Here is a 13,802-nt window from a genome sequence, read left to right as displayed (position 1 = left end):
GCGTCAAATAGTTACTTTTTCAAATAATTATGTTTTCCATACATTAAAATTAAAGTCTTCTGCCTGACAATATAATAAGAAATTTCTGAAGTTCTGATCTCTGCTCATGTTTTGTTAGTAAGTGCATTTATGTCTTGAACAAGTGGGTTTAAATGGAAGTTTGGGATTCTGTTATTCCAGAAATTCAGGTACAGCTTCCAACTGTATTTTGAGAAAGCAAGAAACCATGTAGTTTGACCTACCAAGAAAATCCTTTACTAATTTCTTGTTGAATTGATTACCAATATATAATGTGCCCACAGGTGATATTTAGTACATTAAACAGAAAAGGCATACATTTTCAAGAGTCCTTTCTTGTATTGACAGCTTGTATTTTGAGGGCTAAACACTGTAATGTCTAATTTACAGATCACCAAGGGATTGAAAATCATCTAAAAGTCATCAAGGAGTTAGTGATGATAAATTGTCAGTTTGACTCAGAAGTTCCAAGTTTATAATTGAGATAACTTTCCAGTATTCTATACAGTTAATGTAATACTAACCAAATAATTTATTTACAATCCGAAAAAATGATGACAGATTTAATTGAGGACACATCCTAGAAATTGTTACAGATGGCGAGTGTGCCTGTGGAAGATGATGAGGTTCTTGCTCTTGATTATCTGCTCCAGCAACAGTTCTTGGTCAACTTCATATTGCAGCTGCCTTTTCTTTAAAAGAAAAAAACATGTGTGTGTGTGTGTGTGTGTATATATATATATAAAATATACATATATGTATATAACCACTAAGTCTAAATGCATATATATATGAGCTACAAATCTCAGTTTGCCTTCTTTCCAAGTTACCACTTTCCTCTTCTGTTCTTGAGTCTCTGATTCCTGCCTATAGGCCAACAAACTGTTCAAGAGTAGGAAGCAAGATATCTACTTCTTTCCTAATGGCTATCTCTGAAACACAGAAACACACTCTTTTATATTTTTAAGTGGGTTTGTTGCCAGTAACTACAAGAACATAAAATGTAGCACAAATGGCAAGACTCACTTGTAGAATTATTTAGTCCCAGAAACATGAAGAAATAGCTACTTGGTCTTTCCCAACTTTTATTTAGATTTGTCAGAGGTGAATTTAAATATTATAGACCCTGCCCGTCATGCCTTCCTCTTTATTTCAAGCACCTAAAGCAGCATCTCACATATATCAGATGCCCTATAAATATTTGTTTTATAGCTAAATGAAGGCCTTTATGAGTGACTTATCTTTTCATAACACTGTGACTTGCTTCCTTTCTAAACATCTAGATTTGTTCTCCTTTGAGAATCAGCATACTGAACCATAGCTAAGCATGCAAACACACACACACACACACACACACACACACACGAGGCCCATGCTGAAAGCAAATCTCTGTAACTTTATCATTTATCCATTCATCATTGTATTATTTTGCTTTCCTGAAAGACTTTGACTGTTATTTTAAAGTCTACTTGTACTTTGAAGTAAACATTATTTCTTCTCCATTTGTTTGAAACATGAGCTCTGCAAAATGTGTTCTGTAGAATTTAATGTAAATGATGCTTTCAGAAAAAGGGTTTTGTGGCCTAATTATGATCAATACTAGCATAATTTTGTTTCTGAAAATTCCTGAAATAAAATAGCCAATTTCATTATGTTTAACTTGATTCCTTATCTTTATTTGACCAACAAAATTTCTTCCCTAACCCAAACATTTCATCTCAATGAAACAACTGCCATCACAGTTGTTTTTATATCCTGTTTTTATATCCTGTCTTCGAGTAATATGAGGAATGTGACTTCACAAGAAGTCATGGACCACATATACTTTGATGGAGGACTCTACTCAAAACGAATAGTTGTGTCAAAACTGTCTCCATTTTTTACTTCATCCCAGCATTGTGAAGACCTCCAATTCTGAGTTCATTTGTGGAACAAAAATAAAGATCACACTCTGATTCTAACAAATTATGAATACCTCCTATATTTGGTCACCAACTGTAGCTACTTTCAAAGGCTCTCAATATCATGCATACCTGCCCCCCACCCCCCCACAGACGGACCTCAGATTCATATAATCACAGCTTGATAATAAACAGTAAAAATAAATAAATTAATATTGATAAAATAAGACAAATAATAAATAAAAATTTTAAAATGTTCTACAGATTCAATGCAATCTGTCAATATTTCGATGTTTATTTTTGTGAAAATGGAAGAACTCACCTAAAAATGTATGGCTTTTTTCCCAAGATGTCAGATTATAAGCTTTTTGCATGCCTCAGCCGCTTGGATACAGCAAGATAATGCATAAAGAATAGTTCTGTGAACTTTAATTCAATAAGGGAAGTAGAAATCTACCTAATCACAGAATTAGAATCTGAAGAATCACAGAATCATGAAGGACACCCCAGATTCTGGGAAGGAGGAGAGTGACAAACAGCCCTTGATGGCATGTGGCTTATAACAGTGACTAAAGCCCTAGTATACAAGAGAGGCAAAAAGCTTCCCTCTGTGACTCTCCTTTCCTCCAGGGATCTAAGGAAGCCAAGCTGAGGGAGAAGATTTTGTTTCTCCCAAGCCCTTGAGTTGACTTGGGGAGAAGGTTGGAGACATTGTGATAAAAAGACACCAGGAAAAGCCCCATTTTCCCAGACACGAGACTGAGAGCAGGGTGCCACCTTTAATCCAGGTGCATACAAAATCAGCCATTCTTTGGTGTCCTGGCAGCATGACCACACAGGAATTTTAGTTAGGACGGAGACTGGATTGCCTGCTCTGGAGTGGGGTAGGGGTCTCCACAGCTAGGTCTGTGGAAAGTGTCTCAGCAATAGGCACTGGAATTGTGCTCTTCTCTGGTTCAGGCCTGGCACAGAATAGCTGCTACAGTTGCAGTTCTCCTGGGTGATCAGATTTGTAGCTAAGGCCAGATTGGCAACCTAGAACAAGTTTCTGTGTACCATTGCTGGGAGTCCCAGCCACCTCCCCTGAGACTGTTGTGCAGCAGAGCCCTCTCTCCTCTTGAAAAGATTTCTGCCTTGAAAATCCAAGGCAGAAATCCAGGTTTTCAGAGTATTTCCTTGCCTTGATCAGCAGTCTAAGCCAACCCACCCTTCCTGTGCATAGGTTATGGTGCAGTGGGGCCCTCTCCATTCCACACCCAGGTGAATCTCCAGGCAGATGGAATACCTGCTTGCCTAGAGCAGCAGCCTGAGCCACCCCATCCTTGCTGTGCAGAGATCCTGGGGCAGGGAAGTCCTCTTTGCTCCACTCCCAGGCAGATCTCTAGGCAGCTGGAGAACTCACCCTCCTGATTACAGGTTTAGGTCACCTCCCATAATCATGCAGAGAATTTGGGGCCAGGATATTTCCCAGCCCCATGCCTGTGCACATCTCTGTGTGCTTGGTAGCCACTTACTGGATTCACCTTTGGTGCTGGTGCATATGCTTGTGGGGTACCTGTAGCTAGACCAACCTGGTTCAGCACCACCCATGTTGGACTCCATCCCTCTGGGGCTGAGCATAGAGCTAAGACCAGTATGTACCCCACAAATCAGTTCATTGCATGCGGGAACAGATATATTCTCCAGGTAAACAATGATTAAAGTATATACCCAGCTAAATTGGGCAGACAGCTCTTATCTATAAGGGCCTTCTACTGGCTTGTAAGTCAAACCACACAGCACAATATAACCCAACAGCAGAAGTGCATATGGCTATAGAAGCAAAACCAAATGACCCTACCTAGCATTCTGTACAGTTCTACCACTTAGGTATGGGGTTAAATGGAAATTGAAATAAAAATATAATAATAATACTATAGGGAAATAAAATAAAAGAAAAAATCCTACCTGCACAAAAATAATTACAAAAGTTAGAAGTGCTAGTATTTCCAGATAAGAAGGAACCTGTACAAGAATTCTGGCACTATAAAATATTCAAAGTAGTGGCACCACCAGAGAATAATACTAGCTCTCCAGAAATAGTCCTTAACCAAAAGTAGAAACTCAGATACAAAAGATAAAGAATTCAAATCATGGTTTGAAAGAAAGCTCAATGAGATTCAAACCAAAGTTGAAAATTAAGATAAAGAAACTTCTAAAGCAATCCAGAAAATGAAGGAAGAGACAAACATATTTTAAAAATCCATCAGAGGTTCTAGAAGTTAAAAACTCACTTAAAAATTTCAAAACATAACTGAAAACTTTATCCATAGACTCCACAACCAAACAGAATAAAATTTTTCAAACCTTGAAGATCGGTCTTTTGAACTAATTCAGACAAATATAAAGAAAAAATAATTGTAAAAATGAACAAAATCTTCTAGAAATATGAGATTGTGAAAAACAACTAAATCTACAAATTACGCATTTTTTTCTTAGAAGGAGCAAAGCAAGCTATAAAGACACATGCACACGTATGTTTATTGCAGCACTATTCACAATAGCAAAGACTTGGAATCAACCCAAAAGTCCATCAGTGACAGACTGGATTAAGAAAATGTGGCATATATACACCATGCAATACTATGCAGCCATAAAAAAGGATGAGTTTGTGTCCTTTGTAGGGACATGGATGCAGCTGGAAACCATCATTCTCAGCAAACTATCGCAAGAACAGAAACCCAAACACCGCATGTTCTCACTCATAGGTGGGAACTGAATAATGAGATCACTTGGACTCGAGAAGGGGAACATCATACACCAGGGCCTATCATGGGGAGGGGGAAGCGGGGAAGGATTGCATTGGGAGTAATACCTGATGTAAATGACGAGTTGATGGGTGCTGATGAGTTGATGGGTGCAGCACGCCAACATGGCACAAGTATACATATGTAACAAACCTGCACGTTATGCACATGTACCCTAGAACTTAAAGTATAATAATAAAAAATAAGTAAAAAATAAAAAAAAGGAGCAAAGCAAACAACCCAAGTAACATATTTGAGGAAATAATTTAAGAATATTTCTCTAATCTTGCTAGAGAGGGAGATATCCAAATACAAGAAGCCAGAGAACACCTGCAAGACACTATACAAAATGAACATCACCAAGGCATATAGCTATGAGCCTTTCCAAAGTCAATACTAAAAGAAAATATCTTAAATGTAGCAAGAGAAAAAGGTCACATTATATGCAAAGGGAATGCCAGTGAAATTCTCAGCAGAAACTTTACAGTGCAAGAGAGATTGAGATCCTATATTTAGAATTCTTAAAAATAAGAAATTCCAGCCAATAATTGTATATCCTGCCAAACTAAGCTTCATAAGTGAAGGAGAAATAAAATATTTTTCATACAAGCAAGTTCCAAAAGAATTTGTTACTGTAAGACCAGCTTAGAATACATGCTTAAGGGAGTTCTAAACATGGAAATGAAAGAACAAAATCTACTACCACAAGAACACACTTAAGTACATAGCCCATAAACCCTACAAAGCAACCACACAATAGAAACTGCGAAGCAAACAGATGATAACAATTTCACTACAGATTCAAAATTTTATATATAATTATTAACCTTGAATGTCAATGCTAAAATGCCACTCTTAAAAGTTATAGAGTGGCAAGTTGGATAAAAAGCAAGACGTTGGCCGGGCGCGGTGGCTCAAGCCTGTAATCCTAGCACTTTGGGAGGCCGAGACGGGCGGATCACGAGGTCAGGAGATCGAGACCATCCTGGCTAACACGGTGAAACCCCGTCTCTACTAAAAAATACAAAAAACTAGCCGGGCGAGGTGGCTGGCGCCTGTAGTCCCAGCTACTCGGGAGGCTGAGGCAGGAGAATAGCGTAAACCCGGGAGGCGGAGCTTGCAGTGAGCTGAGATCCGGCCACTGCACTCCAGTCTGGGCGACAGAGCGAGACTCCGGCTCAAAAAAAAAAAAAAAAAAAAAAAAAAAGCAAGACGCATCTGTCTACTATCTTCAAGAGACCTATCTCACACATTGGTTCACCTATAGTCTCAAAGGAAATAGTTGAAGAAATATCTAATCATACAAATGGAAAACTAAAAAGAGAAAGATTTGCTATTCTTCTGTCAGAATAAGACAAATAAAATGGACTTTAAACCAACAATAGTTTAAGAAAATACAAAGGAGGGCATTACATAATCATAAAAACTTCAATTCAACAAAAAGACTTCATGTGCCTAAATATATACACACATAACTTTGGAGCACATAGATTCATAAAAAATAAATCTTCTAGACCTATGCAAAGTTTTAGATAGCCACATAATAATAGTAGAAGACTTCAACACTCCACAACACAGTTAGACAAGTCATTGAGGCAGAAAACTAAAACAGAAATTCTGGATTAAGTTTGACACTTTGGTGCATAGGCTGGCCTTGAACTCCTGACCTCAAGGAATCCACCCACCTTGGCCTCCCAAAGCGCTGATTACAGGTGTGAGCCACCTCGCCCAGGCCATCTCTACTAAAATTACAAAAATTAGCTGGGTGTGGTGGTAGGTGCCTGTAGTCACAGCTACTCAGGAGGCTCAGATGGGAGAATTGCTTGAACACAGGAGGCAGAGGTTGCAGAGAGCTGAGATCATGCCACTGCACTCCAGCCTGGGTGATGGAGCAAGACTCCATCTCAAAACAAAACAAAACAAAACAAAACAAAACAAAACAAAACAAATGACACTTGACCAATTGGACCTAACGGGTATCTATAGAATACTACCCAACAAACACAGAATGTACATTCTTCTCATCTGCACATGGAATGTATTTCAAGATGGATCACATGCTCAGCCATACAGTAAGTTTCAATAAATTAAAAGTTTCAATAAATTATACCAACCATATTCTTGGACTGCAGTGGAATAAAAATAGAAATCAAAACCCAAATCTCTCAAGCCACACAATGACATGTAAATTAAACAACTGGCTCATTAATGACTTTAGGGCAGACAATCAAATTAAGTCTGGAATTAAAGATAACCTTTGAAATAAATGAAAACAGAGACACAATAAACCAAAATTTTTGAGATACAGACGTGATTTAAGAGGAAAGTTTATAACATTAAACACCTATATCAAGAAGATGGAAAGATCTCAAGTTAACAATACACCATCATACTTAGAGGAACTAGAAACTAACCCCAAAGCTAGCAGAGGAAAAGAAAGCAGTAAAATCAGGGCAGAATTGCCTGAAATTGAGATAAAAAAAATACATACAAAGGATCAATGAAACCAAAAGTTTCTTCTTTGAAAAGTTTAAACAGGAACAATATGCCACTAGCTAGGAAATAGAAAAAAGAGAGAAATCCAAATAAGGCATTCAGAAACAAAAAGGGCAATATTACAACCAATCTCACAGATTTATAAAAGATCCTTGCAAACTACTATGAACAACCCTGTACACACAAACTAGAAAATCTAGAGGAAATGAATAAATTCTTGAAACTACACAATCTCCCAAGATTAAATCAGGAAAACATGGAAACTCTGAATAGACCAACAGTGAGTTCCAAAATTAAGTCAGTAATAAAAAGTTTAATAATATGGTTAGGCTTTCTGTCCCCACCCAAATCTTGAGTTATAATCCCCCTAAGTCCCACGTGTCAAGAGAGAGTCCACAGGGAGTTAATTGAATCATGGGGGCAGGTTTCCCATGCTGTTATTGTGATAGTGAGTGAGTTCTAATGAGATCTGATAGTTTTATAAGGGAATCTGCTCCCTTCGCTCAGCGCTTCTCCTTTCTGCCACCTTATGAAGAAGGTTATCTTTCTTCTCTCTCATCTTCTGCCATGATCGTAGCTTTTCCGAGTCCCCCCAACCATGCAGAAGTTTAAGTCAATTAAACCTCTTTCCTTTATAAATTACTCACTTTCAAGTATGTCTTTATTAGCAGTGTGAGAACGGACTAATACACCTACAAAACAGACGAGTTTAAGTCATGGCTGAATTCTACTAAACATACAAAGAAGAGGTGGTACCAATTCTACTGAAACTATTCCAAAAAACTGAGGAGAAGGGAATCCTCCATAACTCATTCTGTAAAGTCAGCATTGCCTTGATACTAAAACCTGGCAAGGACTCAACAAAAAAAAGAAAACTGCAGGCCAACATCCCCAATGAACATAGACACAAAAAAATTCTCAACAAAAGATTAGCAAACTGAATAAAGAAGCATATCCAAAATTGAATTTACCATCAAGTAGGCTTTATTTCTGGAATGCAAGGTTGTTTCAACATACGTAAATCGATAAATGTGATTCATTACACAAACATAATTAAAAACAAAAACCATATGACATCTCAGTAGATGAAAAATATTTTGATAAATCCAACATGTATTTATCATGAAAAAACCTTCAAGAAAGTAGGCATGGAAGCAATACGGCTCAAAATAATAGAGCCAGCTATGACAAAGTCACAGACAACATCATACTGTACAGGCAAAAACTAGAAGCATTCCCCTTAAGACCTGGAACAAAACAAGAATGCCCACTGTCACTAGTCCTATTCAACATAGTGATGGAACTGCCAGCTACAATGATCAGATAACAAGAAATAAAAAGCATCCAAATAGGAAAAGAAGAAGTTGAACCATCTTCATGGATGATATAATATGATACCTAATAAACCCTAAAGACTCCACCAAAATGCTCCTGGAACTGGAGCCATTATCCTAAGCAAATTAATGCAGGAACAGAAAACCAAATACTGCATCTTCTTACTTATAAGTGAGTTTTAAACATTGGAGGAACTCATGAACACAAAGATGGCAACAATAGACATTGGAGACTACTAGGAGAAAGAGAGAAAGAGGGTGTCAAGGGGTGAAAAACTATTGAACACTGTACTCAAAATCTGGATAACAGGATCAATTGTACCTGAAAAACTTCTGCATGATGCAATGTACCCAGGTAACAAACTGGCACATGTGCCCCCTAAAACTAAAATAAAATTTGAAATTATCTTATAAAATTCATATGAAATCTCAACAGACCTAAAATAGCTAAGACAATCTTTAAAAATAACGAAGTTGAAGGGCTTACTTGCTTATATTAAAACTTACTACAAAGCTATAGTAATCAAACAGTGTGGTAGTGGCATAAAGACAGACATATATAAGATGAAGTAGAATATAAAGCACAGAAACAGAACTTCACATATGTGGTAAAATTATTTTTGGCAAGGGTTCTAAGATCTTTCAAAAGAGAAAGGACAGTCTTTTCAACAAATGGTGCTAGAAAAACTGATTATCTTCAGGCAAAAGAATTAATTTGGACTCTTATCTAACAGCCTATACAAAAATTAACTCACAATAGATCACAGAGTTATATGGAGAACCTAAAACAATAAAAAACTCAGAAGAAAACACAGGGCAAAAACTTCATGACATTGGATTTGGCAATGATGTCTTGAATATGACATCAAAGGCACAGGCAACAAAAGAAAAAATAGGCAAATTGGACTTCATAAAAATTTTAAAAATTGTTCATCAGAAAACAATATAAATAGAGTACAAAGGCAATTCATATAATAAAAAAAAACATATTAGCAAACTGTATATCCTAAAAGGAATTGATATCCAAAATATGTAGAAAACTAGAACCGAACAAGAAAAATGAAACAACCTGATTCAAAGGAAGTCTATTCTCTCACAATGATTTAATACACTTTTTATCGGACAGAATTTGTTCAGACATACTCAGGTCTATTTGAAGATAATGAGGGCTTGGAAACAAATAACTATTTTATGGTGTTTATGGAAGATTGAGGAAGAGTATACAGATGTGAATTCCAAAATGTGAGGACTGATTTAAATGGTATTTTTGTGTGTGTCAGAGTTCTATTTATTTGTACCATGCAAATAGGAGTAGAATAATATTATTGACATTACACACTTTGTGCTACAAGCTGTGTTATAAAATTTAATAGATTTTAGAATAGATAAAATGAAAATAGAATTATTACTTTTGAATCATTACTATTAGACTGAATTACTTAAAGCAATTTAAAAATCTGAAAGTGCTTTATAAGAGTATTATTTATTATAGCATGTCTCATTGTTAGCATTTCTTATACTGGGATGGTTAATTTTAATTGTCAATGTGACTAGATTAAGGGATATACAAATAGCTGGGAAAGTATTGTTTCTGGGTATATCTGTGAGAGTGTTTTTTTTTTTTTCTTTTTTTTTTAAGTAGAAATTTCATCTGAATTGTGTAATGAGTAAAGAAGATTCATTCCAGAGTTGGTAGGCCTCATCCAATTGACTGAAGGCTCAAAACAGACCAAACAGGCAGAAGAAAGTTGAATTAGCTCTCCCTCCTGGATATGGGGCATCCTCCTTCTTCTGCCCTCAGATATTAGGACTTCAGGTTCTTTGGTCTTTGAATTCAGGGAATCACACTAGGGTCCCCCAACACACTGCCACCTCTCCTCCAGCCCCAGGGTTCTCAGGCCTTCAGCCTCAGACTAAGAGTTACACCATTGGCTTTTCTGGTTCTGAGCACTCAGATTAGAATAAGCCACACTGTAGGCCTCCCTGGTTCTCCAGTTGGCATATTGTTTATCCTGAAACTTCTCAGCCTCTATAAGGGCGTAAGTCAATTCCCCTAAAATCTCGTAAAACCCATCAGATCTCGTGAGATCCACTTACTATCATGAGAACAGCATGGGAAAGACCCAACTCCATGATGCAATCATCCCTCTCCAGTACCCTCACACAACACATGAGAATTATGAAAGCCACAGGATGAGATTTGGACGGGAACACAGAGCCAAACCATGTCAGTTTCAAATAGCTAGAAGGTGGATATCAAATGTTTCCAACACAAAGTCATGATAAATAAAGGATGATATGTTAATTGCCCTGATCTGATCACTATGCAGTATATGTATCACATCATCACTATGAACCACCTAAATATGTACAATTATGATGTCATTTTTAAAAAATTAAAAAATACTTTTTTCAGTATTTAACCATATCTTTGTGACTTTTTCCCATAAAAGTTTAAGAATCAATGACAATTTTTCACAGTTATTTAACTACAAAATATTAATAACTTTCTACCCATTGAGAACCTCTTTCTATGAGAGAAAATGATTCTGTCTGGCCTGCCAAGTTATTTATGGAATTCGCATAGCTGTGACCTATAGCATAGCTGATATCTTTCCCTAGCTGCTTATACAGATAGGTTTTGGCTAGTAATCCTAATTGCCTATTTGGTTAAGATGGTTGCTGCTGATAGAATGTATCAATGACTCTACACTAGAAAATGATTTCACTATGCTATTGTGTGTGTGTGTGTGTGTGTGTGTGTGTATTTACTAATATACGTGTTCAATTTCTTCTGTTTCATCTGAGACCTTCTGGCACTCTGGAGCATACATTCCACTGTGAATTACAGGAAACAACTTTATACACACAGGCATATGCATGTTTGTGCATGTGTATAAAAATGTGTACTAATGGCAAGTCCTTGAAGAAAAATTACTGGGTTGAGCAAAGAAAGAGTGAATTGGGGTTGATACCATGAATAAGGTAATCAACAAAAACTTCTCTAAGAAGTTGACATTCTTTAAGAAAAAACCTCAGTGAATGAAGTGAAACAGCAAAGTATGTGACTATTTTGGACAATAGTATGCAAGCGTGTAGGGAAAAAGCAAATAAAAAGCGATTGAGAAAGCAGCAGATGTGAGAAACAGCTGGAGACCGGTGTGGCATTTTGATTTCTTTAGAAAAATGAAATGGTCACTGCCAGGCTCCTGTAGATAACATAACACTGTTAAATCTCCAAAAAGTGTTTTTAGGTCTTTGAACTGCTTTGCCTTTAAAGTGAGAGACTGGAGTTCCGGCAGTCTTTTTTTATGATCCTGAATAATTTTCACTTTTTCAAAGTTGATTTGTTTAATGCCAGTATAAGAGACAGAAACAACTTCATTACTTTATTCAGACTTTGCAAAGAGAAAAATGTTACCAATGCTGTTTTCAGTGTACGAAATAGGATTTCTCTTAGGAAATTTCCTGCTCAATGATTTCAATATACATCTTTACATTTGTTGTACATAGTGTTTATACTAAAAATATATTCTAAAAATAAATCGATTTTCAAAATATAATTATGGAAATAACTGGGGTGGATGGAGGAGAAAAAACTAAATAGCTTATATATTGGATATCATTATATAAATAAAGTTATGAAATTTAAAAATCTTGTTAATTTTTATAAAATAAATGCTTCCTCTACTTTTGGATATACAAACCAGACTAGCTTTTACATTTGAGAATTCTAACAATAATGCATGTACATTATGTGATTAAGAAAACAAATCACTTTTGATCTACAGGATATTGAATATAATTTATCAGGACAGATGTAGGAGAGAGTGTTGTTCCGGGGAAGAGAGTAGTTTGAGAGATCAAAAGAGTACAGGTCAAGTGAGCAATGAAAAATCAGGAGGCAGCTATGGTCTCATGTCAAGGCTAAGTTAGATAAGAAGTTACTATGTAGTGCTCATATAAATGTCAAAATAAATGACAAAGACATGGAAAACAAGCTCTATAAGAATTCGTGGAACTGGGCCATATATAATACTGGAGATTCCCATGAGTATTAGAAACAAGACAAGCAGTTAGGAAAGCAGAAAGCAGTCAACAATGACACTGAAGTGTTGAAAAAGCAGTGATGCTTACCTCAGACAGTAAACTTGTGAAGACTTCCTGTGTTAACAAAAGCCAGTCCTAGGAAATGGCCTGGGGGTGGTCATGGGCGGGGGTCCCCAACTCCTGGGCCATGGACCAGTATCAGTTGGTGGCCTTTTAGGAACCAAGCCACATAGCAGGAGGTGAACTGCGGGCGAGCTAGCAAAGCTTCATCTATACTTACAGTGCTCCCCATCGCTTACATTACTGCCTGAGCTCCACCTCTTGTCAGATCAGCAGTGGCACTAGATTCTCAGAGGAGCTCAAACCCCATGTGAACTATGCATGTGAAGGACGTAGGCTGCAGATTCCTTGTGAGAATCTAATGCCTGATGATCTGTCACTGTCTCCCATCACCCCTAGATGGGACCGTCTAGTTCCAGGAACACAAGCTCAAGGCTCCCACTGATTCTACATTGTGGTAAATGGTATAATAATTTCATTGTATATCACAATGTAATAATAAAAGAAATAAAGTGCACAATAAATGTATTCACATGAGTCACCCTGAAACCATCCTCTACTCTCAGTCCACAGAAAAATAATCTTTCACAAAACTGGTTTCTGGTGTCAAAAAGATTCCCCAATCTTTTTGTACTCCTCACTGGTCTTGAATACAAAGGCAATGCATTACTATAGGACTATTACAACCTGGTTGGATTGGGGAACTTGTCATAGAGAGTAGTTTTTGACAGGAAATGCACAGGCACAAATTTATGGACCATTACATGGGGCAATAGAGAGTCAAGTTGCAACCACAATGTATAGCCAGCAATATAGCGTGTCTAAATTTGATGTTTGCTAGTCACGTTCGATTTGAAGACTCTTCAGAGGTGTCATGATGTGGGGTTGTTTATCTAAATGAACAAAGATATATTTGAAAAGAATTTCATGAGTATTTCTCTATGACTTTGCAACAATCTGCTTCTTCTCACCTCCACATGAAATGAAGTTAGACTTTATATCTCATTACTGAGATTGAATGCTTTCCTGGGTTATTTGTGTGGAAGAGAATATAAATTCCCTACTCTATTTCTGACTTTTGAAAAGCCTGGCTAAAGAGACATACCTGTGGAAATGAGGAGGTTCTAACCTCATCAGTTTAAGTGGAGACCATTTAA

The sequence above is a fragment of the Papio anubis genome, chromosome 3 (assembly GCF_008728515.1).
Source record: "Papio anubis isolate 15944 chromosome 3, Panubis1.0, whole genome shotgun sequence".
NCBI lineage: Eukaryota > Metazoa > Chordata > Mammalia > Primates > Cercopithecidae > Papio > Papio anubis.
Note: the sequence above shows the minus strand (reverse complement) of the source record.